We start from the raw sequence: 25,823 nt of genomic DNA, 5'->3' as shown, positions 1-25,823 counted from the left end.
CAACCTACATTACTGGGGTAAATGAAAAAGCAGTTTTGAGATCATTTCAGAAAACCATTGGAAATAGATCTGTCATGTATTTAAAGCATCGATTTACATTTGTGTATTTCAGTCAATGAAATATCAATGCAGATATAGATAATGAGTATCATTTTCATTGTTTTCATTGAACAACACATTTCTCTTACTCTGTAAGAGAATACAGAGCTCTTGTATTGCAATATACCGATGACAAATGATGGCATATTTGCGGAGACCTATTGCTCTCTTGTGGTGTTATATGGTTTATACAAGGCTCTTCTGACTGGCCACTTTGATCAAACTATTATGAAGCATTATTATTCTTAAGGGTGCGATCTCCTTCCTGGAGTAATCCGCCCTGTCCTCAGGGCATGAGGGTCACTGAAAGGTTTGATGAGGATAAAAGAGCTGTAATTCATATGCTATATATTTGCTTCATAGTTTAAAGAAGGGGGGAATTTACAGCAGCAAAAATGAGTAAGTCCGGGATCTTAGTGAAGGTTTTAGATCAGCAACCAAACTCATAATTAAATAGCGTGAATTATTTTTTTTTAGTCAGGTTTTAAGCATTATTACAGCTCCTGAGACAACACCGATTATATTACTAAATGACCTGCTACTGGTCTGTAAAGCTGCTTTGTGTAAAAGCTCTATACCTAATTAAGTTGACTATAACACATATGGTATGGTATTGACTTGGCTTTCCATACAAATGTCACAGACGTAAAACATAACCCTGGGTCTGTAACTCTAAAACTGCTCAGCTATATCTATATGAACTTTGGATTAAGGTCAGCAAAACAAGCTAAATGTAAGTATAAATATAAAACTAAAAACGAGCCATTTTGCAATCGTAATGAGTCATCTCTTAGTGGTGAACCGAGCCAATTGTTCTGTTGTTAACCCATGTTGGATTGTGCCTGCATAGTCGAACTACAAAGTTTATAATATGGACGTTTCATAACGTTAGTGCACAGACTAATGCAGATATAATGAAATGAATAATAAACTTACAGGGAAAATAAGAAAATCCAGGAAGCGCTAATCAAAACAAGATGAAGTAATAAATACAAATGCAAAACACCATCGATGCTTTTTCGCTCAAGGTTTCTTATTTTTCTCCCAAATCCCAAAAACTTGCTAGCACGTTGCACATTAAGAGGTTACTAACAGGCATTTGATTTACATTCATTAAAGGCTTGTTATTATTTTAATAGCAGAGAAACCAAAAAAAAAAAAAAAAAAAATTGTTCAAGACTGTGACTTCAATAAGGATGTGGGTGGGTTTTCTTTCGGTTAATTAAGGTTGATGAGTGAATTTTGTTCTTTGCTCACAGTTGCATAACTTATTAGAATCGGAAAAAGCTGTCAAACTACCACAGGAACGCATGAACTGGGAGACACTGGTGTGGAAAGCTACTCGGTTAATTAAGTTCCATAAATGATGTATCTGCTTGGAGAACTTTGACAGTCGTTCTTGCTTTCTGACGTGATTATCTTTGAAATTAAAGATGCGTGATTGTGCGTGGTGTCTTTAGGCTTAATATATTCTATCTAAAGAGATTGAAGAGGGTTCTGGATTGAAACTGAGGTTAGAACTGCCTGTAGCATATTTCGGGTGAAGGGTGGTTTGTGTACAGTACCTGTGTATGCTGACAGGAAATGGGGCACCAAAGAAATGTAATCGGGGGATTTTCCGAACATCTAGATGAGAAAGTGGTCAAAGGTCTGTATGATCAACGAGGGTAAAGCAGACTTTGGTGGCTGCAGTTTGTATGACTACACATTATTTATCAACCCAAAAAGTAATTTTCTCATTTCTTCTCTGGGTTTAATTGAATGTGAGAATAGTGTATGATCATTTATCAAACCTGCCTCTCTCTCTCTCTCTCTCTCTCTCACACACACACACACACACACACACACTCTCACACTCACTCTCTCACACTTACTCTCACTATACAGTTTCAGTGTTTGTAAGGCTGTTATGCATCATTGTTGTATTATTATTATTATTATTTAATTTTTTTCTGCTCAAGAAACACTCCATTCAAACTATTTTGAATGAATAAATATATTTTTGGTTTTAATCGGATTTAGAATTGAATTCATTTAATTTAATGAAGTAATTATAATCTGATCGTTTTTAATCAGACGCAGTGAATTATGTCTGTCTATTTACCGATGTCTCAATGTGCTTCAAAGCTGACCAATCAGTAGCTTCACACCAAACACACCTTAGGTGCTTCACTCATTCATTCTCTATAAATTTATTTTCAATAAATACTTTTAAATAATTAATTTAACCTAAACTGCTTAACATATAGATTCCATTCAAAGTGTCTTTCTTTCTTATCATTTCCTTCAGTTTTATGTCTTTTGTACTTAGTACCTTCCACACGCCAGTTCCCCTCTGACTTCACGCCATCCCTCATAGCGAATGTGAGCGGCTCCCAAACGTTTCTTGTGCTTGATGTAGAAAGATGATCTTTCTACCTCAGCTCTTAAGGTATAAATAGTGTGTGGTGAATGTCAGAGGGAATGTGTGTGTTCGGGAGGTGGTCTGCCCTGGTAATGATGGTGTTTCCTTGGCTATTTTAGGATTCTGTATCCTCTCTCTCTCTCTCACTCTGCTGTCTGTTCTTGTAAGGCAACACTATACAGTTGAGTCAGTAATCAGACACTTAAGTCTGGCTTCTTTTCCTCCTCATGGGACTGGCTTTACTTCCCTACACATAACACCCGATCACCTGAGTATCATCCATTCAAAAAAAATAATCGGCTTAATTTTTCAATTTGGATTTCATTGTGATTTCTATAGAACTTGGTTGAAATGGGAACAAAGCAGCTTTACAAAAATCCAGATTTGTAGATTTGTAGTTAGATCCCTAATGAACTAGGAAAATCTGAGACAACATAAGGAAGAAACCTCGATTGGAACCAGACCAGAACCATCCTCTTCTGGGTGACACCGGATAATGGAATTATAAAGATTGTTTATATACAACTGTACGCCATAGAGCCAAAAAGTACTAAGTGTTCTGAAATGATGTTCAATTTAGTTTTTAATGTATTACATTACATCAACAAATACTGTAACTTATCCAGGCAGCGGTAAGATTTTTATGATGTACACACACACACACACACACACACACACAGTATTGGGTATATGCAGTCGTCTTGGTAATGAACAGTGCCTGGTTTGCTCTAGATGAAATACTTGGCATTTGAAAATGTTTAGTCTTGGCTTCATCAAAATGTTATTTCTCATGTACTGAGTATTTTAAATGCATTTTTGACCTTATTGTTTCAAGAGGCTTCTGTGTGGCTGCTCTACCATAAAGGCCTGATCACACCCCTGACTAACACTCTTCTCAACCCATTTACTCAATATGGCTGGAGTACAGCTCTATGAATCCCAATGATTCCAAACGTCTTCTATTTAAGTCTACCGGAATCTACCATGCTTATCTGAACCATGATAACTTCAAATGTTTTTAAGTGCCTCTTCCCAAATCTATCTCTAGAGGTTTACAGACCTCTAATCCCTTAAACCTCTAAACCGTTGCCCTTGTGGATTGATTTCTATGTCAGCTGTAGGGCTTTATATAGATTAAGGTGTGTGCAGTGTATACAGTATATTGAACTGGCTTTAACCAAACAGATGTTTGTAGAATTGTAAACCCCTTACTTTTTTTTTTTTTTTTTTTTTTTTATAAACTGTTCAAAGTTTATAATTGGAGCTCAGAGCCTCATTATTCCAAGCTTGTGATAAATATCTATCATCTGAATAAAATGACGAAGCAATTGATTCCACTACTAATGATTTTCATTTTTAATAAGCAATAAGATGATAACAGATGGTCGTTCCCATTAAACAGGTGAAGTTTCAAGATAAAGCTCATTTGCTTGAACTAAATTAAGATCTCAGAGCTCTAGAGGTTTGATACCAAGAACAGGTTACTGTCTCTGTGGAATGAAACATAATATCTCCATGTCTCTATGGGTTTCCTCTGGGTTCTATACGTTTCTATGTTTTTCGCAAAATACATCACTGTGTTAGCTTGCATACAGTAAATTGCATCTGTGTCTAATGCGGTTGTGAACGGTGCCTAGCATTGAACTGGTGTACCATCCACGCCGTATCCACCTCATAGCCAGAGTTCCTGTGATCTCCAGATTTACAAGAATCAAGAGGTATCTGAAGTTGAATTTGAACGAATTAGAATTGATATCTTAATTGTCTTGTATAATCAATATTGTCTTCCATTAAAAAGGATTTTCATGCTTAAACATAGGAGAGAAAAGGGAGAAATATTGCAGTAGAGCTATCAGTCTTTAGCTCCTTTCTGCCTCTCCGCATCTCAGCCAAGAAGACCGAGACTATGTTCTCTCTCCTGCTAGCTCCTCTGCCGTATAGGACCAGGGCTGGATAAATTACTGAGAAATTATATTTCTTGTAAATGAAACTATATATAATGTATCACAGTTTGACTCAATAAAAGATGGAGTATCCAACTGAAATTATACTCAAGTATATTCAGTAAGACGTTAAGTCAGTAATGTTTACAAAGTCGAGTAACTTCTAACATTGTACTTATCTCAAACTGTTAGATGATTTTAAATTCAAAGCAGCTACACAGCTTTGCATGTGTATACTTAATTTATTTGGTGTAAATTTGCCATTTAATTGGTGTCTTTACCATTTTCCACTTAATGTCTAGGCTACTGAAGTTTATACTAGTCTAACAAGCTCTACCAACACAATGGGCTAGCTAAGTTAAATATAGCATTCAACACTACAGTTCAGATGCTTATCTACAGTATGATCCTTCATAGTTGTTTGTATCCTTTTGTTTTGTATCCTGTGTTTTGATTTTGTTTTTGTGTTGGGTTTTGTGTTTTGTTTTCTATTTTTTGTTTGCACTGTCTTTTGTCCTGCACTGTCTTGTTGTCTTTTGTCCTGCACTGTTTGCACCAGGTTACACAGATGCACTTTATGTATCTAGGACTACTTACTAAGTCCTTATGTAGCACCATAATCCTGGAGAAACCTTGTCTCATTTCACCGTGTACTGCAACAGCTATATATGGTTGAAATGACAATAAAAGCTTGACTTGACTTGACTATTAAAAGCAAAAGTAAAAAAAAAAATAGTAAAATACAAGTTTTCTCGTAAATGTATTCACAGTATAGAAATGATATTCAGTTACCTAAACTAACCTTGTTCTTTATTTTTTAAAGCTGCATTATGACTACTGGTTTCAGTCCAGGCTGTGCATACTTAATGTAGCTTGCCACTGAATTGACTACAAAGACTGTATAGCCGCTAGGTGGCAGTAGACCATAGATCTTTTTGATCACATTTGAATAAGATTTGGCCATTTACAGGAAAAGAGACAAAATGGGTTTCTTTGGGTCTGACTTTGACCAGTTTCTGAACTCTGAAAGAGCAAGAGTGCATCAAGTGATGCAATATGAAAAGATAGAGATCAGCTGTGACGGCTTTTCTGAAACATGAACAACCTGTTCTGCCATAATCTCCCTCTAAAAAGAACCATGAGCTGAAAAACCCTTTCCTATTTTTAGCTTATGCTCAGTTCCTGTTCTTTATTCACTCGTATTCTTTAAATCAAGTATGTAAACCTTTTATTTAGCAGCTTATAGCGTTTTTATATTTTTGTAGCTTCATACCACTTGTAACCTGGTTTGTGTTTGATTTGCTCTAGAGAATGAAATAGATCATAGAGTTCTGGATCTGCTAATGTATCTGGGAAACTCGAGTTATCTGACATCAATCAGGTGTCCATTCTGTCTCGTCTGAAGTAGGGCACTTAACACCGGGGTTGTTTGCTTGCTTTCTTTTATATCCGCCATCACATTCAGCAACATTATCTCCTCTGTTTAGTAACTGCAGAAATCATTTATAGGTTCATGTTAACATTTCAGTGGTAGCAACTTACACTAGGAGTTTTACTTATGAGACCCCACATAAACGGATAAAAAAAGGGTTTTGAGAGAGAGCAAGAAGACATAATGGATATAATGTAAGTGACAATAGGAAGTAAGGAGATTCGAGGGCTTTAACGCAACATTAAAAGTAGATCTATAATCAAATAAAAAATATGCATTATTTAGTTTTTTAAAGATCTTATATAACTTAATCTTCCTTAGTAGAATAAGCTTTATACTCATTCATTTAATGATATAACCTTATAACCTTCATCTACTGTTGCAGTTAGAAACTAACCTGGGAATATTTTTCACATGCTTTGTTTTTTTTTTTTTTATTGATTTATTTTTTATCGTTTCAGCATCTATACATGTTAAACATACACAGCTCAATGCTCACTGGGATGGTGGGTTTAAGTTTAAATTGAAATTAAAATATCTTAAAACAAAAAAAGAAAGAAACAATGAAAAAGTCATAGCAATGACATAGTAATTTTTAATACTGAAAAGGGCTTCATTGAATTTTGGTGCAATGTGTAACACACCAGTTCTAGCATTTCTGCATGTATATGTATAGACATGTCTAGCCCAGCCCTGTTTATTGTGGACCTGATGCCCTGTGTGGTTTAGTCCCAGCTCCAGACCGACTCATCTGAGCAACCTAATTATATGGTCTTCAATAACATCTAAATATTAGAGACTTATGTTGGATTAGTAGTCAAACTAAAATAGATCCTCAGGAGTCAGCACCACTGTATTCGTCTCATAAATTGCATTTATATAATTCATTAGCCAGAAAGTTTTGTCAAATCAAACTTTGAGAAAGAAAGCAGAATACAATCAACACGTTATTTTTACAACAGAAAACCATGTGAGGGTTGCAAGAGTACATTTTATCAGTGTACTAAAACGAGATGCATGATGGCTGTAGAAAGAAATGAGAAGTTATACAGGACTGAGCTTGCAGTAAATGAATTCTCAATCAAGAATACAAGTTTATTACTAGAATCGTTAAGGCTAATATTTTATTCGTATTAAGTTCAATTGACCAAGACGTGTACTGAAAGCACATACAAACAAATCATATGTTATTAACTTGTTAATGTCAAAGGATATGTTTATATCTTCAAAAAAATCCTTGCCTATTACTTACTAATACTTATAAATAGAATGGACAAAATCTCTGAGCTCTTTTAACCCCAGAGAATAGACAGTTTAAGGCGTAATATGGCCGATGTTAGGAATATATCAGTCATTAAAGGCAAACAAAATACATTGAAAGACAAGATGCCTTAACTGTGAGCAGCTCCATTTCATTTTTTTATTGAATTTTTTTTAATAATAATTTTGGATTGAAGCTGTGATCCATATCATGCTGTAGACATGTTTCCGCTAAGTTACAGGCATGTTCTAGTCATCATTCAATGACAATATGGGATATGAAAGCGATCACTCATTTGCTGTCACTCATCTGCAGTGAGCCCACTGTGTTGATATCACACAGTTCACATTATGCTACATTAGGTGCATTAACCCATTTATTCCGCCAGTGCAAATAAAATTATAGGTTGTCATGATTTTTTTATGTCCCAGTTGGAACTGGTATCAGCTCAAAGGCACAGGGTTGCCGTAACACAGCTCCAGGGTTTTGAGTTCGAGCTTGAGCTCTGTGTTTAGTGTCATCCAAAAACAGTATATGGAATGGCAAATCTAAATTTTCCCCACTACCATCTGGTCAATACATGTCTGTGTGTGTGACTGAGTGTGTTAGATGGCCTGCGATCTCATTTATGTTGCATCCCTGTCCATGCCCAGTGTTCCCAGGATAGACTCTGGATCTATTTCAACCCTGACCCAAATAAAGTGGTTACTGAAGATAACTGGACACATGACCAAAGCCGTGTGCTTTTAACATTCACCTGAGAAATAAGAACTCTGCATTAAAAGGAACAAATAAAGTTAGAATATCTTGTGAATCTTAAAGGGTGTATTGTTGATATCACTGTGTTTGTATTGCCACATTTATACTTTAAATAAACATGTAAAATGTGCATCATCACAGTTGTATATATAATTCAGCAGATTAGTCTTAAAACATTATTTCTGTTACTTATAAAAGTGAATTCATTTTGTTAACTTTACTATACTATAGTGCTGTACATAAAATTCTAAATCAGTGATCAACTGATATAATTGTCATATACAAAGGCTAGTGAACTGTACATTTCCTTGTCGATAGGCTTATTTTTTTTTTTTCATTTGGAGAAGCTAACATTCTGTAAGGCAAAAACTGTAAACGTAGCAGTTCAAATCTGAGAAAGAACAGATTCTTTTAAGAAAATGCAGAAATGAAATTCGTGATCTCAGGGAGTACATTTTCGCAAGAAAGTACCAAGTGTTCAGAAAGTACTTTCCTGTTTGGAGAATTGACCCAGACAGATCCAGGCAGTTAAGGCTAAGAAAAATATAACTGAAATGTATAATGGTAAGATGATGATGATGATGATGATGATGATGGTAAAACAGATAGGAAGTGGCTGTTACATTCAAATATGATAGTACGATAATCAGTGTACTCTGAGTGTACATCCAATCTGATGTTGATTTCTTTGTTCTTTTACTAAAAGAATAAAAATAACTATGAAATGAATAATTGATGAATGTAACCGTATATACTCTGATTTTCCATCTCAATCTCTTGTAGTGCTCTGAGATAAGGTTCAGTTGGTAGGGTAAGAGGATAAGAGGATACCTAGACTTGTGAGCAATTGCTTATGGAATAAAATATTCAGTTAAGCACATCAAATTGTTGGTAGTGATTTTAGTCTTGGTAGCTCATTTGGCAAACAAATTTCTTAAGTATATATCTTGAATATATCTAAATCTACTAAAGGCGGTAGAGCGTTTTCGTATTTAGCTCCCAAACTTTGGGAAAAACTTCCTGATAGTGTTCGGGGCTTAGACACACTTTCCCAGTTTAAATGTAGATTAAAAACTCATCTCTATAGTCAGGCGTACATTTAATACTTCCCATAATATTGTGCTCTATAACAACTGACCAAATGCACATATACGTTAATCCCTCTCCACTGATTCTCCATCCTGAGGCATCCAGAAATTGTAACAGGTCCGATTGTCTTCCGTGCCATGAAGATTTTAGGACCTACGCTGAGATGAGGCCGACTCTGTGAGGATCCTGAGGCATCTAGAAATGTTCCAGCTCCAGTTAGACTCTTTGATACTAAAGAGGAGACACCAACTCCATGTGGGCTTTGAGGACAACAACCTCCTCATCAATACAACATTTATTAGAATGTATATTTATAATCACACCCCCTGGTGTCACCCATATGAGGATGAGGTTTCCTTTGAGTCTGGTTCCTCTCAAGGTTTCTTCCTTTACCATTCAAGGGATGGATCAAGTTTTTCAAGGGAGTCACCTCAGACTTGCTCACTGGGGATAAAAACAAACACATTTAAATATACCTGATATTAATCTCAAATTTTATATTCTATTAATCTTTATATTATTCTTTATAATAACCTTTTGTTTTATGTTTATGTTCTATAAAGCTGCTTTGAGACCATGTCAATTGTAAAAAGTGCTAAACAAATAAAATTTAATTGAATTGAATCGAATGTAGTATGCTTTTCGAATAATCGGACCTTAAAGATGTCATCTCATCTTCTACCGCTTATCCGAACTACCTCGGGTCACGGGGAGCCTGTGCCTATCTCAGGCGTCATCGGGGCATCAAGGCAGGATACACCCTGGACGGAGTGCCAACCCATCGCAGGGCACACACACACACTCTTATTCACACACTACGGACAATTTTCCAGAGATGCCAATCAACCTACCATGCATGTCTTTGGACTGGGGGAGGAAACCGGAGTACCCGGAGGAAACCCCCGAGGCACGGGGAGAACATGCAAACTCCACACACACAAGGTGGAGGCGGGAATCGAACCCCCAGCCCTGGAGGTGTGAGGCGAACGTGCTAACCACTAAGCCACCGTGTCCCCCTAAAGATGTCATGCACCATTAATAAGCTTTTTTGAATATTGTCCACTGCACGCACATTTCCAGGTAAACTATACATAATAAAGACCAGACACACGAGATGAAGGAAATAGGTCTTTCATTGGCATTGCTTCACATACATTTGGGATGAAATGGGTTCAAACACTCCAATAGATAATGGAATAAAGATTTTTCTGCTCACTTTTCGTCTATGACTAACTCTCAGAGCTTTGTTTGGTTGGAGAAAAAGCGAATGTGAGCACACTAATTGTTTCTCAGTCTGCTCAAGCATCTCCTGAGGATGCTGAGCGCCTTCCGTCACGTGACTGATGAGAGGGGGCGGGGCTTGGAGGTAAGGGAGGGTACCAAAAAAAACGAGAGGCAGTTTTTTTTTTTACCTTGGAGTATCGATGACATCAACCACCTCTTATTCTACCATCGAGCGTGCAGCCGACGAAAGCTTGTGAACAAAAAAAAAAATGGGGGCGCGGAGATAACGGTGTCGGAAAGAGGTTTTCACCTGCGAGTCACTGTCTCCATCTCGGTGTCCTGGATACGCGGAATTTTACGGTTCAAACCCGCTCGCGCTGATGGACATAAAGCGCGAGCGCAAATGAATTTGTCCCGACGCTGCAAACGCAGAGACAACAAAGGTAGACTGGCTTTCCAGTATAGTGAATAATACATCATAAATAGTGCATGCATTATTATTATTTTTTATGTTTGTTGTTGTCCTTGTGCATACTTTTTGCATTTTTATCTCATGCACCCCACCCTAAAATAGCATTTATTTTTTTATTCACCTTTCCATTGTAGTTTACTCAAAGATTAGGTTTACTGTAAGCAAGCATGATGCGCGAGCCGCCTGATGCTTTGTATAAATTGATGCATGCGATTATGGATAAGCTTTGTTTCGGTATTATAATGTGCACCAGTGTGCGTTTTAGTGGCTGTTGCACTACGGGATGCTCGCGCAGTTTGTCAGTCGCATCCGGTGCTTTTGCCAGCGCGCGCTCTCATTGTTCGCGCTATAATCCACCGGGGAGCTTCACTCATGAACGCTTACAAACGCGGGGCCTTTTGTTCCAATTTCACTTCATTTCAGACTCCATTAACTTCTGCTGGGTTTTTTTTTCCATGCAATTTGGGCTTATCTGTAAGTATCAATGCTTTAAAAAACCTGCCCTGTGTTTCAGTTTTAAAGCTATAGAGAATATTCTTTATAATGTCATGCATGTACTGTAATAGCCTCAATAACCAAAATCACTGCTGGATGATGTCAGTATTATTATTATTTTTTTTCCCAAAAATTGATAGTTCATACCCCAGATGTTCATTAAGCATATTATCATTCATAAGGTAAAACCTGTGAAAAATATTTCTCATAAATATATAATGTGGCTTTATGACCAAAGTAAACACCAGGTTCGTGATTTCCTTTTGTGTGTTTGTGATGAACATTATGGGTTAGATTAATATACAGTAAGGATACACATCTGTGCACGTATATATAAAGGTATTGATCTATAGACACATTAGTTAATCCGAACCGCTTCTAATCCTAATTCTGGCTAGATTATTACGCAGATTATTTTAGAACTGTATTAAGAATTTGGATGGGAAATCTATACTGCATGATACCAAACTGCACGAAGCTCCAGCTGTGCCAGAAGAGGATTTACCCGAGAAATTAAATATCGGCTCATACAGCAAATACGAATGAAATGTATTGCTTAATAAAAATAAAGAAATAAGCTTATTAATATAGAATAAACCTGTCATTGGGATATTCATCAGTACCAGACATACAAGTCTTATACAGAGTTGTTATTGGCTTTATTACAATAATAAGCTCCATGTCAAATCTGTATCTAAAGAAAAATGCTTTGCTGATTATAAAAGACAGGATATATTGTCACAAAATTAAAAGAAAAAGAAACTTTTTTTATTTTAGTTATACCTGTCATATCCAGTTTTGAGAAATCTCTCCAAGCTAAATCAGAATAGACCTGGCTATTCCTACTGTAAACCTATATGCAACTAGTATTTTTTCTCTGTGAATGTCATTTATTGGGTGTGTGCTTGTCAGACTCAGACATGCGTAGCTCAGCACTAATAATAATCTTTCAAGAGTCAAATGCATCGTGTCTCGAGAAAGTCGCATTATCCTACGCCTGCGTGGACACTTTCCTGTCCTTTTTTTCTCCTTCTACTCACCTTTGTGTGGATTACTCATTCAAAGTGGTGTGGTGTGTGTCCGGATGGCTGAAAAATAAGCACAGAGTGGGCCTGAAGGCTTTTTATAACGTTTTCATTGGGCTATTTGTGGTATGTGAGTGGGTGAGCATGCTGTCAGAATCTCCCAACAAGCTTCTATCACGTGTAGAAACTATTTTCGCATCACCGTAGCGAGATGAGTGTTGGTGTAATGATAAAGTTACATGACACTTGGATACTACCCATCTTTGAGTAACAGAAGAAGTTAATCACAATTCACTATATACTTTTTATCCAACAGTTTAAATTCACTGTATATGCTTCTATTCTGTTTTCATCAGCTCTTTTTTTGGTGAATAGATTAAAGACGGGGCGGTGCGGTGTCTTAGCAGGTAGCATTTTTACCTCACAGCTCCAGGGTTCTGTGGGTTGTTTCTGAGCTTGAGTTTCCTCCGCTTTCTGCCCACTTCCAAAACCCATGCTGGCAAGGCAGATTACCTAGACAGAATTGCCCTAAAATGTGAACGTGTGTGTCTGTGTGTGCATGGAGCCTCCTGCAATGGATGGTATATTTTTCTGCCTTACTGCCTTCTGGTCTTTCCAAAATCCATCATGATATGTCCAGGATGATGTGGTTAGTGAGAATGAATGAATGGCAGAAGACTGGATGGCATCATCAAATGAGCACCAACCAAACTGATTCTTTGAGCGACGTCATAATCTTTTCAATTACAGTGCCTCCGTTACTGTTTGTATCATTGTTTCTGCTCTAGGCATACTATAATACACACACACACACACACACACACACACACACACACACACACACACACACACAATCTATATAATAATATAGTAATATATCATATTTATAATATATCATATTTATAATATAATAACACACACTTATTAACAAACTTATTATTATTATTATTATTATTATTATTATTATTATTATTACATAAGAATATGTAATATTATTACATAAGAATATGTAATATGTAATATTTCAGATTTTTAAGTTCTGGTACTGGCAGTAAGTGAGCATGAACAGTAAGTTAGTGAAATGAAAGATCAGAGATTATTGACCAAAAAGACAATTTGCGTTAAAAATGGATGACACTGTGGGCCGTTACCCTCTTAGCTTTCATTTATGGTTACTAGTCCAGAAGTCATCAAGCCATCTCATGTTCACAAGCTCATGAGCCATAGACACCATCTGTCCATAGAGAGAGCAGAAGGACTGAAATGGTATTACAGGATGTGTAGCTAAACTAATTTAGTAAGCCAAAGTACCACCTTTATATCTGAATTGATTGATCGCTCAGTAACAAATAAATAAATAGACATTGCACAAGTTGAAAAGAAAGCCCAAGAAATGAGGAATTGCCATCTCTCTGTCTCTCTCTCTCTGTCTCTCTTTTTTCTCTCTCTCTGTCTATCTCTCTCTGTGTCTCATCATTGCAATCAGTCAGGTTTAATTACCTGCTTCCTGCAGTTCCTCCTTAACTCTTCGTTACCACTGTAACACTGTCGAGTGAATAATCAATGAGATGAAACTCACGTGTCTGAGGCCTTCTAACTTATTCACCATGACAGCATTAAAATTCAAACTTCATTTACATCTCAAGCTTCTAATTAACAAATGCTGGGGAAAAAAACTCCACTTGCTAATTATTATAAATTCAATATTCAAGTTTTCCTTAAATATGCATTAGACTCTCCTGGTTTCTTAATCCATTTTTCAGAATCTGATCCAAGAGTTATAAATGTGGCGACTGTGCGATGTGTGAGGAATAATTTATTCCTTGGTCTTTGATCTTCTGTTGGTGGGCGCTGAGAAGCGCATTACTGATCGCCTAGGAGAGAAGAAAAGCCAAGAAAAGTCGAGATCTTTGCTGCAGTGGCCCCAACATTTCTTAAGAACACAAGGGCAATATTTACATACTGTAGGCTGGTGCAGAGATACTTTTGCATCTTAAAATAGGACAGGGCTCTGGAACTGCTAATGATTTCAGTATTTTCTTTTTACAAATTATAGATAAGAAAAGAAAAGAAAGAAATGACAAGGATATGAAATTAGACATGCTGATCTGAATAACATACTAGCTCGGATTGCAACTCTGTTCCCTAAAAGAACGTTAGTGGTTTGTTGTTTTCGCTTTTGTATGCTTTAATTATCACCAGATATTACACTGGTATTTTATCCATTAACCCCACTAGCAAAACTATCTTAAGTTATCTAGCTAGCATTATCATTTTTTAAAAATATTTTAAGGTGATTTCATGTAGCAATAGTAGCTGACTTACATTTAAATCCTGTGAAGATTAACGGACATACCTGTATGGAGATATGGATTTGAATTTACACTGCTCTGAGAAATCCTGTTAGGCTACGTAATGTAGTTGGTTGGCTACCTTTTGTTCTAAAAAATTATAAATAGAAGCTAATTCTCTTATTTTACCAAGTTATGTTATGTAGTTGAAAGCAAGCCTTAGTAAAAATATATACTTTTACTAAAAATTGGTTACAAACCTAAACATTTATTGATATGACTTTAAATTGCTCTTATAAATACTGTCATGCAGCTACAGTGGTTAGCTAGCTTTAGTCTAAATGTTGTTAATGTGTATGTATATATATATATATGAAAATGCTAAACTTTTACAAGTATGATTTACCTCAAACAGCCTGTCAGATGAGCTAATGTAGCTAATGTTGCCTAGCTTTACATCTAAAACATCTATAAATATAAATCTACATCAAAAAAGTCTCACCAGGATAGCTCATGCTAACTAGCTAACTTGCTATCAAAATCTGCTAATGGAAATTCCCTTTATAGTCCACTGTTTAATTTTTCACACAGAAAAATTATATACTTTATACAGTTTACTATCTTATTACCTGTAAATGGACATAAATCCTGTCGTTCAAATGATACACAATGCGTAGTGAGTCCTTTAATCTCAGTATGACACGGCCACACTCATATATAAATATAAATGTGGTATGTGGTAGCCTAGTGGTTAAGGTGTTGGGCTACCAATCGGAAGGTTGTGAGTTCGATTCCTACGTCCACCAATCTGCCACTGCTGGGCCCCTGAGCAAGGCCCTTAACCCTCAATTGCTCAGTTGTGTAAAAATGAGATAAAATGTAAGTCGCTCTGGATAAGGGCGTCTGCTAAATGCTGTAAATGTAAATGTAAATGTAAATAAAAGATGTTGCTGAGTGATGGCTAAACAATTGCTTGTTAATGATGTATCTAATACAGAAAAACGCTATATAAATAGTGTACGAATTAACGAGTGCTTTATAGAAATGTATGTGTATATAAACAGATTGACATCCATATATGGATCAAAATCAAAACACGCCCACTCCCATATGGCTTTCATGGCAAAACCACTCAGAGCTGCTTTCACTTCCGTATATGGACTGAAGTCCATATCATCTGTGGTGTGCAGTCTGCAGAGAGAAGACAGTGGACTCAGATACAAAGAGCGTAACTCTGAAAACAGAGTGATATCAGATGTCTTGTGTTTTGTTTTCTAAATATGAACCTAGGACTAATAACTTAAGAACACAATACAAAACAGGCATCCCAATTCATTTAACTGGTGCGAGTGTACAATGTTAGAAAATACATTCTACACCCCCTCATAAAAACAAAATAAAACAAAAAACTAATGCTAAATGAATCGAATAGTTAATAGGCTCTCTCATTAACTAATGAAAGAAGGACCATTAGCATGACATAAACTGGCACTTAAGACTCCCAGCTTTATTCACTATTAGCAACATTAGCATTTTTAGATATCTTAGCTTCTTGTAAACAGGTTGGTTGACTCTGTTTGCACTTGCAATTCTATTTAATTATTTGACAGCAACAAATGAGATCAGATTATAATTTTAGCACATAGAGAGTCGTTAACGGAGCTGAGAGTGCTACAAAATTGGATGTCCATTAATTAAAACAGTAACCAAAAGTGTGAGCTAGTTGTAATAAGAACTTTAGGGGAATGCGTGTACATTTAGGGGAATGCGTGTACAATTACTGTGTAGTGCTGTGAACACAAACCACGAGCAGTCAGGAAAACAAATGATGTATGTTTACCAAGTTGTATAAGACTAACTTGTGACAAAATGCCAGCTAGCCTTATAAACAAAACTGTGAGCAACACATATCATCAATCACAACAACAGGTAACAACAGAGCAAAAGAAAACACACCCATAGAGACATATACTGTATGATTTGTAACTGTTAGAATGCTATAAGTGCTGAGGAAAAAAACAGCATACGCTTATGAATAATGCAGTCAGCTTTCTATCTGAGAGGAAATGGAAATAGATTATTTTTTAGACGAGCAGCTAGCTTCTTTACGTGTTGCTATTAATATAGAATTGTCGTTCTCATACCGATTTCGCACATCAGACTAAATGTGGATGTGCATTCTTTTGTGAAAAGGAGTTCCCTTCCTATTCTTAATGCTCACGCAGACAAAACACCTCAGAGTAGGAACAGAGCATCAAATTTCAAGATGGCACCCTGAAATGTCACTTGACTCTAACACCCTTGCCACTTCACCACCCTGGCCCACATGCGGAGAATCTGATTGGCTGATTGAAGTGTCTGGAGGATTTTGATTGACATCACTGGGAAATGGTGTGGGAGATAGTGATAAGATGGCTGCCAGTGTTTTGCACCGGTCAGGAAAAGGCAGACCTGCTGAACGTGGGGATCTTATTTTAGAGCCTTTCACTGCGAGTAGGTTTTCTAATAATTCTATAATAAAATGTTGACCTGCTTAACATTCTGTGCAGTCTGTCAATGATTTGTTTTAGTTGTATGTTAGTTTTAGAGTTTATGTTCAATACAGGTTGTGCTCAAAATATTCACAAGCTATTTAAATCTGGACATAAATATATATCTACAAGGAGATGGCACACAGTTAATTGGCTATAAATCCATAAGTTTCTGACAAACTAGCTCGTAAAAAACACCTTTCCAATGAAAGAAGAAAGTAAGTTGTTTGGACACCAGCATCACGTTCATAAGGATTTTCTAAACGCTGCTGTTACACACCGTGACTAGAATTCCCTCTTAATGTTTGACTGAGGCTTGGCTCCGTCTGGCTGAACTCTAAAAGAGTGACGCATAGCCTACAGTCAGAACCCTTTACAGTCTACACGAGCGTAGGGAGTCCCTGGAGGGCGCTTCACCATATAAAAGGCACAGAATGGATGCGGCATTTCCCTTGTCATGACTGAAGCATCTTTCTCAATGGAGTATTCTGTGGAAGAAAGAAGAAAAAGGGGAGAAAAAAACCCTTCAGCTCTGTGAGGTTAATGCGCCTAGCCAATGCTCCATCACTCTGTTCACTTACATTTTCCTTTTCGAGAGCTTGCTGTTGTCTATTGTTTTCTAAAAAAATCAATGTGCCAGTAGTGAGCTTATCAGATCTGAGAGATGAATAACGACTTGTGAATTTGCAGCAGAATTATTGTCAGTAAAATGTATGACCAGGAGGCATGTTTAAAAGCTTTTTGCAAGATGTGACCAGCTGGAAACTGAATATGTGTCTTTGGCAACTTCCTGGGGTCATAAGCAATAGCAGAATGATGCTGAGAATTCTGTTCAGTCTGACAAAGCTTTATTTCTGTCATATGTTAGTGTTATATTTTATGAATACTGATTGTGTTGTAAAAAATTCTCAACCCATTTTAATCTAGGTATGTTCTTTGTCTTGAATTTCTTAATAATTGTCCATATGTGAGGTTAATGCACAGCCAAGTTAATTCTCCATCGCTTAATGTACCATTGCTTTATTTTTCTCCAGAGCTTGCTGTTTTATATTGTTTCCTAAAAAAATGCACTGTGCCAGTGGTGAGCTTTTCAGATCTGAAAGATGAAACGTGACTTGTGAATTTGCAGCAGAATGATTTTCGAGAAAAATTCATGATCAGGGGGCAAGTTTAAAAGCTTTTTGGCAAGCTGTGACCAGCTGGGAAACTGATTGGGTGCTTTTGGCTTCTTCCTGGGGTCATAAGTAATGGCAAAATGATGACGAACGAACGGTCCCAGAGGCATTTCTATACTTTTCCTTCCTCGAAGCTTTATCTGTATTGATTGTTCTATTGTGATGTAGATGCCCCTTCACACCATCAATCATTTGCGATCAATACTTTGTCATTGCACAGCGTTTGCTTCTCACAGATCAACCCCAGCAGTGAAGACCTTAAACAGGACTTATGCAGACACAGGAAATAACATCTAATATTACTTCTACATGCACACAATTGAGAGAGCTATTTTCTATTCTAAATGAGATCTGTGCCTCTTAGCAGTCTTGTTAATTCCCTCTGAGATTCAGGATCTCTGTCTCTGCAGTGCAACCCGATCCTGATACAAGCTCCTAAAACAATTGCGCTTACTGTAATACAACATCAAGAGAATGGTGCATTGTGGCCTTCTAAAAATATAGCCCGTTCTGTGTGTGTGCCACCCCAATAAAGGTACCAACGTGCTGAAGAGTTCAGCAGGTTTTATTTCATTGACCACTTTATTTGCGACGATTAAGACAAAGACGATACGTGACGAAAAAGCACTTTCTGTACGTGTAACTAAATCTTTAAGACAACTCCCCAGGTGGGCCAAATTTCCATATTGTGTTTGACAAATGATTACTGACTCAAATGTTTTTAGTACACAGATATTAAGTGTACAGCCAAGAGCTTAAAGAGTCGTACACAAGCTACAAAATTCCATTTATAGCCGCAGTCCTTCTCTTGGGTACAATATCTTTGTATAACATTTCAATATTTGAATCCATTAGACACATAAACATAGAAGCCTTAAATAGATGTGATGCATTTAGCATGGCTGGTGTAATTTAGTTATTTATTCTAGTACAGTGGTAGTGTGGGGGGAATAACTGAATTATTGCAATAAGGTGAAATCAGAATGGTCAAAACATGGTTGATACAGTATAATCAACATTGGTCAACGTCTTTTAGTCAAGTATTTGAGTCGGAGTACTTCAAATTTTGTTCACTGTCAACATACAAATTTTCTTCACTGTCGGTACAGTGGCTCAGGTGGGGATTTTGTGCTTCTCGAATAAACCGTATAATTATTGCAGTTTACTGTATATGTAAAATGTGAACTCAACTCTAAAGGTCTTAATAAGCATGTTTAAGGTCTTTTAAATTACAACTGAATCAGTATTTGTCATGCCATATGTTCTACATGAAAGCTGAAAGACTATGAAAAACAAATGGCATGAACAGCATTATTCTGAATCACAGCGCAACACTGTTATGTTAATAGGTTTTGTAATTTAAGGCTATTTTCTAACAATACTGCACGTACTTTTCAGTTTAGACCGGAGCATTCGTTTCTGTTTAACACAAATATCTGCACTGACAGATTATTATCTCTCTGCTTTATTATTATTATTGTCACTAGGATCGTATAAAGTCTGTTAATCCAGTAAGATTTTCATTCCTAAACTTTGCACCAGGTCTAAACTTAAAATACCTTAAAACCTTGGAGTGTGCACTGCTACAGTGGGGCTGCAGGCTGAAATATTGAGTTGACATTCAGTAAAGCTTTGACTGTGCATTTATTATTTCCCTATATTACGTGTCAGACATAAAAAGGAGGCATATAAAGGAGGCACTGGCAAAAAAAATAAAAATTATTCCCTCTTTTCTAGTAACCAAATATCTTTTCATTAACTGAATCTCTATTTACTAAAACAAATATTAAAATATACTTTAAATCGGTAATAGATTATTTTGTTAACTACAATAACCTTGGGCTGTTTGGTGTTCGCCTGGATCTGTGGAGTAGGGGTGTAACTCTGTGTGTATCTGTATCTCTGTAGTGCTACGAATATCCATATCGTTATTTGGATCTGGATTTATAAACAACAAAAAAATCTAATAAATATACCACCCTAACATTAAATATTCATTACTCCTATGCACTCTGGAAATGCTGGGGGAAAAAAATGGTAGTTTGCGAATTCTGGCCCTGACAGTGAACTAGAAATGTCTGGTTACAATTTTTGTTTTTTACCTGCCTGCTATATTTTCTAACAAAAATGTTCTTTGTTCTGCTTCCTGAAAGACAAGCATTTGTAGCCTGAACACTCGTAAATGTATTGCATGTTATTGAACACGCTCTTTGTTGTTCGACTTCCTGTTTGTATTTTCCTTACGTCACACAGCCCTGATACTGTACACGCCTCTGATCATTTATGGCAAGATAAAAGCAAATGACATGCCTTTTGTCTGATTGTATCCCAATTTGTATCTATGTAGAACACATTATCTGTTCAGTCCCAATAATGTATTTGGTTACATCCCTAATCTGCAGAGCTTTAATTTGCTTTTGACGCATGTGACATGATTGCCCACACTACAAGCCACTCAAAAGTGTGAAACTAGACTAAAGCCGAAGCGACGATTTTGATTTATCTAATGGACGTCACTGCATAAGGAGCGATTGGAAGAAGGAAAAAAACGAATGCGAGGATGAACCTTTTTGTTAATTACTTGGCCTAAACCCGGAGGACATTTTCTTTTTATCCACTAGACTGCACAGGGGTGTTTTGATTAGTCTTTGCAAATTGTCCAGATTGACATGCATATGCTTTATCCAGGCAGCTGTGGTTCAGAATGCAGATAGTTTGGGGTTTGACTGGATATCGTGTGTGTGAATATGTATGGCATCCAGGCGTGATTAGATTGTGTCGACCCGAAGCGAGGAAATCTGCCAAGCCGAAATAGGCTATGCTAATGGCAGGATGTGTTGACAAGGCTAGGGTGCTCTGATTGATGTCAGTCACAGTGGAGGTTATTCTCAGATCGGGGTGCTCATTACCAAGCCGTGATTAAGACAAGATGAATGAGATGTGAGGGAATTCCTGGAGGTCGGCAGATCGCTGTTGAAAATGGCGTTTTTTTATCCTAAGGGTCCTTGTGATGCAAAATAAACAGAGCACCTGGGTTAAGTAAGCTGCTGTTGTTTTGTAGTGATGCCTGAAGCATTTAATATCTAGAGAAGGAAGAATTTCATTTTCTGCATGTCATCTGTCTGATTAAAAACAGGCATTAGTGTGTTATGAAAAAGGAAAAAACAGTGGGGCTATAGACTGTTTAATAGACTTGCTGGGGCGGTGCCACCAAACTCCTCATCTATAATAATGCTAGATTAAAAGGGATGAGTTTTGCAACACCCATTTCTGGGGCAGATGAGGTTGAAGTGAGCTTTTATCTCAGATTTCTGATAGTCTATTAAGCCTATTTATGGCAGAGCAGTAGCTCTTTTTCCAGCTGGACTTCCTCCAGTTCACCTGCAGCTGATGGCAGCTCTGTAACCCCAGTCTGTAGCTCTCTATGATTTAGAATTACTAAGTGTTGAAAAAGCACTGAATAATGTCATTGTCATGATTTTTGTCGATGAAAAGCTTTTAGTGCCTGTTTAAAAATATTGCTCATTGCATACTGACTCACACATGCTCCACTGTTTTACAGGCTGGAAACAAAGCCTTAGATTTTGATGAATTTATTAGGTTCAATATATTAGGGGTGAAAAAGCAGTGGCCCTGTCTGTATCTGTTTAGTGGCCAGTTGTGTGTATCTATATTCAGATTTAAACCAGCACTGGGTGTGCTTTAACTGGATCTTTCTTTCTTTCTTTCTTTCTTTCTTTCTTTCTTTCTTTCTTTCTTTCTTTCTTTCTTTCTCTTTAATTCATTCTTCCTTCCATCCATCCAGCCATCCATCCTTCTTTCCTTCCTTACTCTCTTTTTACCTTACTTCCCTTATTCCTTCCTTCCTTCATTAATCCCTTTTTACCTTCCTTCCTTCCTTCCTTCCTTCCTTCCTTCCTTCCTTCCTTCATTAGTCTCTTCCTTCCTTGCTTCCTTCCTTCCTTCCTTCCTTCCTTCCTTCCTTCCTTCATTAGTCCCTTCCTTCCTTCCTTCCTTCCTTCCTTCCTTCCTTCATTAATCCCTTCCTTCATTAATCCCTTCCTTCCTTCCTTCCTTCCTTCCTTCCTTCCTTCCTTCCTTCCTTCCTCCCTTTTCTCCATCCACCCATCCTTCATTTCATCCTTCCACACTTCCATCCATCTATCCATCTATCCATCCATCCAGCCATAATAGCTTAAATAGCTTTTTTCTGGACAGTTGTGTGCTTCCAAATTTTTGGCAAAATAAGGGTCTGGTGGTCAAGGGACATACTTTTGGTCAATTAGTGAATCTCTTTTATCCTTTTAGAGCACACATTAACTATTACCTTACAAATAATATGTTCATAATCGGTTACATACAAATACTGCAATTATTGTGACATATATAACATCTGTGAGCCAAAATTAATTCCATATAAATGTTCATACCTGTATACAGACCTTGATTGACTGGCTAAAGCCGCAATGTCTGAAGTGTCATAACAAAAATTGTCAATAATATCGTTAATATAATATCTTTAAACAAGGCTTCACCCTGTAGATTATATTGCTCCGGTGGCATCATCTTGATGACCTTTTGTGTATCTATGTACACCACTCAAGTAGGTCTTCCTCTGTTAGCGAATGCAGATCAGCAAGTAAAGTAACAGCTGAAAATTTGTATGCAGCATCAACAATCTCTGTTGTTTCTTGTTTTCTGGAGAATTGAAGATGAGATGCACTAACAAGCCCTCGATGTGGCAAATAGCCTATTTATAGTACTCTTCTTTCTTTATAAACTCTAGTATGACATATCGCTGGCAGACGTTTTCTTTATGGCTTTATCCCTCAGTGTTTTGGGTTTCATTGTTATGGCTAAGAGACTTTAAGAACAGACCATTATTACCATGCCTATGTATAATGCCTGTATCCCAGAAGCACCAGGGAGGGAAAAAAAACGAAAAATATTGCCAAATTATTGGATTCTCATTTTTTTCTCACAAGAATCCTTATCACGGAGTAAATGTCTTCTTTGCCGCACTCTGTCTCTCTTCTGCTCTCCTATCCAGAAATAGCAAAACCATATGTTTAGTAATTACCTATTTGGATTTTGGGGACCTCTGAGAGTGCAGTGAAGACTATTAAACTTATCATGGGGATGCAGTAATATTACTGGAGCAATATTAAACTCGCAGAGACCATATGGTGACTTGACAGAGAGAGAGAACGTTATAAAATGAAGACAGGAAGGGACAATTTTTATACCACAGTGTTGTTATGTTTTGATTGTTCCGAATTATTCACAGTATTGATTCGTTTTCTATAACAGCAGCTCTGACAGGTATTTTAGCTGTAATTCATTTTAATACAGTTGCTCAAATATGGTATCATTTCTACATTAAAAGCTCGTTAACGGGGACGCTAACGGGAATTAATGAGCAAATTTGTTTTTATTGAACAAATAAAAAACATCTTAGTTGATTCACTGAAGCGTTTTGTAAATTTAACATTTATGGAAGAAGTCTCCAGTGTTAGTCATTTTTTTGTCTCAGGAGCGTCTTATTGACTAAAGAGAGGCTGGCACACTGAAAAGAAAAAGAAAATGTCACCAGTCAGAGTTAGGAAAAAACATTACGTATCATTTAGAAAACATTACATAATTATATTATTAAATTTAGGCAGTGGGGGGCACGGTGGCTTAGTGGTTAGCACGTTCGCCTCACACCTCCAGGGTTGGGGGTTCGATTCCCACCTCCGCCTTGTGTGTGTGGAGTTTGCATGTTCTCCTCGTGCCTCGGGGGTTTCCTCCGGGTACTCCGGTTTCCTCCCCTGGTCCAAAGACATGCATGGTAGGTTGATTGGCATCTCTGGAAAATTGTCCCTAGTGTGTGATTGTGTGAGTGAATGAGAGTGTGTGTGCCCTGTGATGGGTTGGGACTCCGTCCAGGGTGTATCCTGCCTTGATGCCCGATGACGCCTGAGATAGGCACAGGCTCCCCGTGACCCGAGGTAGTTCGGATAAGCGGTAGAAAATGAATGAATGAATGAATTTAGGCAGTTGTTGTATGTCTGTTGCAAAACACCAGTGTTGTGGGTTTGATTTTTTTTTTAAAAATGTGACTCCTGGAACTGATGTAGGCATTTGAATTAAGTGGTTAAGTTATAACATAAGTGATAATGTACTAACTAGTCCATTAAAGATGATTGTGCTTTCCTCTGCAGGCTTTAATGTCAGCATATTTGGTGAGACATTTTAATGCCTGCTTCGTGTGACATTTGATTTGGAGAGCAGCTTGACCGCAACACAATATGTCAAGTACACATGAAATGACAGATAATGCTTTTATTATCTAATGTGAGTTAGAGCTGCTGAGCTGTTTATGAATATCCGAACCATGATACCAAGGTGATAAGCGATACCCCGGCACTAGAGGGCTCATTGTCAGAGTTCTGTTCTTGTTCACATGGATAATAATTGCTTTCTTGTTGACAGGATACCTGCTATATACTGAAAATAACAATTTTTACGTTTTTTTTTCCAAGTCTTATCAGTAGTAGTAAACTGGGGTACTTAAGCATAAAAATCTTTATTTATACCGTACATGTTAGCTTCTCTACTCTGCTTTCGTATTTCCATTTGCACCTGCTTGTCTGTGCTGTTTGGTTTGAACTTGAAGCATTGCATGCTGTGATTACAGGACTGGGATTCTGGTTTTCGAACGCTGTGGATTTTGTTAACCTCTTGTGGATTTAATAAGCTCCACACATAAATCCTGCCGAGTCCTCTACGTTACGCCAGGGCGTAGGAGTAATTTGGCAAGTGGAGGGGTGTTTTAATGATAATTAAGTTTGGGGGGAATGCTCCGGTGGGAAGTGCGATTTGGAAAACTGGCATTTAAATATGCCCTTCTGATGGCTTTCGACAGCGGGGTACAAACAAAGCACGGCAAACAACATTAACGTCACTGCAAAACAAAGCAGTCATGTAAAGGTGCTGAAACTTCCAGGAGGCAAAGCACATAGAGGAGACATCCGTTTTTTTTTTTTTATTATTATTAGCATAGAACAGGCACCACTTCTGAAGCTGAAAAAGCTGGTCGATCCTGCGGACTCGCTAACAAATCGACTATACCTGTGCAATAACAATAGAACATTTCTGTACTACAGAACGCTTGTCCCATTAGCGCTAGACAGACGAGTCAGTGGCCTCTGGGAAAATTCAAATTAGTGACTACAAAACAGCAGCTTGGGAGAACTGCTTTTTCATTCTAGTGCAGATTAAATGTGCGCTCTCTTTCCTTTTTCACTACGTTTTCTTTCTTGCTTTTTTTGCTTACATGCTTGCAGGCTTTGCTTACATGCTTGCAATGTGGTCCAACTTAGCCAGTTCACACTGTTCAAAAGAGCATGAAAATGCAAATCAGAAATATTAAAAGATAACCGGCTAATATACATATTAGGCTATTTTTTAGGCTTACAAATTAGGTATTAATCCGATGTAGTATGCTTATGCCATAGTGCTTTACTCTTCCTTGAGAAAATTTAGATAAGCAGTGATGTTGAGTTACCTCAGTGTGAATTCACATCATTTGACAGTTGTACACTTCTAGCATGTAAATATATAACCTACAGCTGCTTAAGG

The 25,823-nt window shown here is 37.2% G+C and overlaps 1 protein-coding gene across 4 annotated transcripts in view; it reads left to right on the top strand.

Moving 5' to 3' along the window:
* Nucleotides 1-10,475: 10,475 nt before the first annotated feature.
* ptprsb (protein tyrosine phosphatase receptor type Sb) overlaps nucleotides 10,476-25,823 on the top strand; it is a 124,164-nt gene continuing 108,816 nt past the window's right edge. For 3 of the 4 annotated variants that reach the window (XM_060870778.1, XM_060870760.1, XM_060870738.1), the window contains exon 1: nucleotides 10,477-10,654. The gene's annotated coding sequence lies outside the window, so the exon portion shown is untranslated. Of the gene's footprint in view, nucleotides 10,655-25,823 lie in introns of all 4 variants that reach the window. The other variant, XM_060870754.1, reaches the window with a different exon arrangement.

This window comes from Tachysurus vachellii, chromosome 1, assembly GCF_030014155.1.
Source record: "Tachysurus vachellii isolate PV-2020 chromosome 1, HZAU_Pvac_v1, whole genome shotgun sequence".
Classification (NCBI taxonomy): domain Eukaryota; kingdom Metazoa; phylum Chordata; class Actinopteri; order Siluriformes; family Bagridae; genus Tachysurus; species Tachysurus vachellii.
This window is presented reverse-complemented; position numbering and strand designations above follow the sequence as displayed.